Below are 5,387 nucleotides of genomic sequence, written 5' to 3'. Positions count from 1 at the left end.
CATGTTTTTATTTCAGAGGTGCAATTAGATAGATCAGAGACAGACACTTCAGCATCAGCTTTAGCATGGACGTAGATCTGAGTATCATCAGCGTAGAAATGATCATTTAGACCATGTGATCTTAATGGCTGACCAAGTGGGAACATGAACTGTTAATGCTGAAGAGTAGGGGGCCCTGAGTCAAGCCCGGAGGAATACCATGCTTATTGAGTCCAACTTCAGAACTGGAAGCGCTAAGAGAAACAAAGTGATGGTTATCATTAAGGTAAGACTTAAACTATATAAGAGCAATGTCAGAAACTCATATATACTGTACATATACAGTATACATACACATACTGTACATGTATGAATACACATGTACTGTATATACACATACATATACATACACATACATTCATCATATACTGTACACACACATACAGTATACATACAGAAACAAATATATTTACATAGAAATACACATAGTACATATTTACCTACACTTTCCAATACAGATGTACATACACATACATACAGTATACACATACACATACACACATATATATATATACTGTAGTAGTTCAGGTGGGTAGCTGCGTCAGCATGCGTAGGCTGCAAAGGAACAAGTAATAGGTTTATTCCATGCTGAAAAAAAGAAGAAAGAGAACACAACGTTTCGGCCGTGGAGCCTTCTTCAGGTGTGAGAGAGACAGGGCAGTAGGCAAAGGTAAAGTAGCGGGAGAACAAAGGTTGAGAGGGAGGAGGAGTGAGAGGCGGGAGCAGGGGACAGAAAGAGAGGCCAATCAAGAGGTGTGAAGTCAGAATGGGTGCAGAGAGGTGTGAAATGAAACTTCCAATGAATGGAGAAAATTTAAAAGAACAGTAATCTGTCGTTAAGGGAAGGGAGAATGTGTGATCCTAGCTGCAGAATAATTTTAGTTTCGGTGGTCTTTCTGATGTATGAGTTCGGAAAACCGTCTTTGAGAACACAGATGGAGAGATTAGAGTGGTCGTGGCCGTCAGAGGTGAAATGAGAAACAATGGGCTTGGAGAGATCTTTAATCTTCACAGCCCTGACGTGTTCTCTGAAGCGGTCTCCGAGTCTCCTTCCTGTTTCTCCAATGTAGATGGCTGGGCATTTACTGCAAGAGATACAGTAAATAAGGTTGCTGGAGGTACAAGATGCTGTCTGGGTGATCCGGAATTGTCCTGAGGGGCCTTGAATGAGTGTGGTGGTGGCTGTGTACTTGCAGGTGATACAGCGAGCTCTGTTGCAAGGGAAAGTGCCTGGTGTGGATGGTTGTTGAGGGCGGTCAAGGGAGCTGTGAACAAGGAGGTTACGCAGATTAGGTGGTCGGCGATATGAGATGATAGGGCGATCAGAAAAGAGGGCCCCAATGGAGGGATCATCCTGTAGGATGGAAAAGTTCTGGTTAATGGTCCTGGGGATAGGAAGTGTGTTAGGGTGGTAAGGAAGCACCAAAGGAATGCAGTTGTTACGGCGGGAGTTCCTGATCGGGTTGTGTATACCTACACATACACATATCTTAATAATACATAGTGTTATTTGTAATGAATAATTGGATTTAGCACACAGCTCCGTATTAAGTTTTGGACAAGTCAACAAGGTACTATTTGGAGAACATCTTCAGCTTTGAGCTCAATTTCAACAAGAAAGAAAGAGCTTTGCAGATAAAGCTCTTTGGAGTATGTGTTTAGTATGGTGCCAAGGGCTCAGCATTGTCGTTGTTCTAATTAGCACAAAACTGCAGGGGGCTCTGAATCAGAACATTTCAATAAAGCTGATCAGCAAATAAAAATATCTAATTGATACTGCACTTTGTTCATGTTTATACATTATATACAGTAAATTAATGTCCCTGTCAATTTAATGTTAGTTTTTAATTCAAGAGCTGCATTTATGCTAAAATACACCAGAAGAGGTGTAAGAGATGAGATGTTTTGCCACTGGACCTTTTTTGTTGTGGTGGTAATATTCTAAAAGTGCAGGAGAACACGATTTGTCGTACAGTTCACAGACTCACTGCAGTCATTGCAATGCCTACACACATCGCTATGCCAAAATTAAAATCAGCAACGGGACATCTGCACAGCTTCTTACATCAAGGTCAGAATCCCATACACAGTTGGTGCTGTTTATTGTACTCATAAACCATTTCACTTTCATAGGCAAAGGATCCAGTTTACATCAATACACATGGCTATACTTCTATCAATTGTCAGATTGTGTGCAACCATAACCTAAGATTTCTCAACGTGGTAACAAGATGGGCTAGCAGTACACAGGAATTTTTGACAAACAGTTGTCTGAAATCAGATTTTGAGGAAGGCTTGTATTGTGGAGACCTCATGGGTGACCACGGCTATCGTTTATGATAGTATCCCCTGACACCTGAACACAATCCCACAACACCACCAGAGCTGTGCTAAAAAACAGGCATCATAAAAAAGAAAGCGCCACACTGAAAGAGCCTTTGGAATATTGGAACAGTTTTGCTTGTCTCTCATTTGGTCTGCATACCAGTCCATTAAGAGCCAGCACTATCACTATGGCATGTGCGGTCCTACGCAACCTTGTTATTGACTGGGATGAGACCATTGTTCTGTCTGAAAGACATTTGGCTCCGACTATTTCACCACTGTTATAATTGGACCACAGCCACAGGAGAGAGAAGGGACAGTGCTCCGAAGAACCATCATAAATGATGTTTAAAAAGATGAGATAAGAATTTTTCTTCTTTAGCGCACCCTTATATTTGCCTACACAACTTATTCTCCGTATCTCAAATTCCTCAGTATCCCTGCTTTCCCCATGAGAACCACAAGCGTAGAGTCCCATCACAACACAAAATAAAACAAATCTATTCAATTGACACCCATATGTGAGAGAAAACTTTCAAGACTTTTACCCATTTATATCTGTACATGTATTTCTTAAGTTTTTCTTCACTCCCCAGGATGTCTGAAAATTCTCTATCACATACTTAAGTAACTAGATGCATTGGCTGTAATGTATCTACTTATAAGGATATAAATGAATAAATAACATTTTTATGAATAAACACGTATTCATAAACTTATTTTTTAATAAATGCGGTGTGACTGGTAAGCAAATGTAGTTAGATATTACAAAAAGGTATTAAGTGCATGCATTAACTCATTGGAAAGTGATGATATTATTCCCACCATATTTGGGAACAAATTCACCTCAAGATTAGACCGTATGATGCTCCTAGCACACTAGGTTAGCACTAGGTACATATAGATAGCACCCCATCTGGTGTGGAGCGGTGGCTAAGGATCTGGGCCTGTGGGTAGAAGGTTCCTGGTTCAAATCAGCAGCTGGCAGAGGAATCCTACTCTGTTGGGCCTCTGAGCAAGGCCCTCAACCCCAGCTGCTCCAGGGGTGCCATATAAGTGGCTGACCCTGCGCTCTGACCCCAAGCTTCTCTCTCCCCGTCTGTGTGCCTGTGTGTCTCATGGAGAGCACGCCGGTGTACAGTATGCGGAAAGACAAATTCCAAATACAAGAAATTGTATATGGCCAATAAAGTGATCTGAACGTATCTGTAGGAATGAACCCTACAGATGTAAGAATTGAATGCAGGGTGCCAGTGCTGTTAGGCGAGACTAAATGACAGACCAAAATGAGACTACATGGATAGGCTGTGTAATATTAAAGTTTTTAAAACGCAGAAACTTGCTAGTAAAAACAGCCGGTGCAACATATAATATTTTTATGTGTATGTAGAACTATAATGCAATGTGCATATGACTAAATCTGTGTTTTCCCCTTTTACAGACATGGAAGGATTCCGTCCTGGAAGTCTGACATACCAGTGTGCCGCTCTCTCTTCTCATCCCAGCCAACCCTGGATTGAAAGAGACAAAGGCTGATAGGAAATGTGAACTGTAATTGCCAAGAAAGGAGCCCACAATGCCTGTTATACATGGGAACTGACTGTAATCAAAGGCGCTGAAGCCCCAGTTTTTTTTGGTTAAAATGGGTCCCTGACCCATGAGTCACAGTTAAGGAATGTGCCTTTTTGTTCCAAGTTGCAGCAGCAGTGGACATCTGGCTGTTGAAAAATCTTCTTCACTGTGAAGTGTTTTCACCACTTCAGAAAATCCAGAAAGAATCAAGTACAGTGGTTTTATTTATGCTAGACAAGACAAGTAATGCAATGGTTTACATGTTGACGATAGTAGGTATTCTATTTTATTTTGATTTTCTTTCTCACAAGTAGGTCTAGTGCTTATATTTCATAGTTTAGACTATAACATAATAATATCTTGCATTATGATTATTTAGCCATATCTACAATATGAGGTGTGGTGGGCAGGAACAGCATGAACATCATCATTTTGTTCATCAAGTCATCCTCAAGCTCTCTGCTCAGGGACCACCCTGCTAGTCAAACCCCTGCTTCTTTCTAGTAGACTAATTCATAGATTATTCACAGATTTGCTGAGACTTGCAGGTTTATGATCTGGACCACAGACAGCCAAAGACTAATTAGAGACCCCCCAAATGTATTTGTTTCGGAACTTTACTCAGAGTAAGTGCAACATCATTGACGTGGCTGGCTGACCTTTCTGTCTACCATTACATCTTCCACTATGCCAAAGAAAGGATTTTGCAAGTTGGAAAACCAAAAGAATTGTGACCTTTTTTTCTGGAAGCTGAAAGGTTCCATATTTGTATTTTTGTCCAACACAGCGAAGATGGTGACCGCCCTGTATTGTAATATTTTAACAGTCAAATGTATTTCATATTGTATCTACAGTATTGTAATTACGGAGAAAATGGACATACAATACAAAGTACTCATTATAAATGAATAATTCCTGCATATAAATGAGATGCTGCTTATACTGTATATTGCAATGTCGCTGGATGTCAGGCAACCAATAGCCTCCAAAAAGAGCCTTATAAATGTGGATGAGTAGTGTTACCATTACTAGTTTTACAGCATGGTATACAGTGGTGCTACAAAGTTTATGAACCCTTTAGAATTTTCTGAATTTCTGTTTAAATTTGACCTAAAATGTGATCAGATCTTCATCTTAGTCATTAAAATAGATAAAGAGAACCCTAATAAAACAATGAACACACAAAAGGATATACTTTTTCATTCATTTATTCATAAAAATGATCCAACATTAAATGTCTTTGTCATAAAAAGTACTGTATATGAACCTACTGTATGCTTTTCTTTCTAGCACCACTGTAAGGATGCTGGGAAGAAAATATGACATGCAGTAATAAGAGGATAGAAATCACATATTAGTTAAGGCTTCTCCTATTGACAGATTGAAAACTAGGTTCATATTTCACCCAATGCTTTATATTTGACTCTGAGATGGGGAGGGTGAAGCTTTTA

Source organism: Atractosteus spatula, chromosome 5, assembly GCF_055471065.1.
Source record: "Atractosteus spatula isolate fAtrSpa1 chromosome 5, fAtrSpa1.hap1, whole genome shotgun sequence".
In the NCBI taxonomy this organism is placed as follows: domain Eukaryota; kingdom Metazoa; phylum Chordata; class Actinopteri; order Semionotiformes; family Lepisosteidae; genus Atractosteus; species Atractosteus spatula.
Note: the sequence above shows the minus strand (reverse complement) of the source record.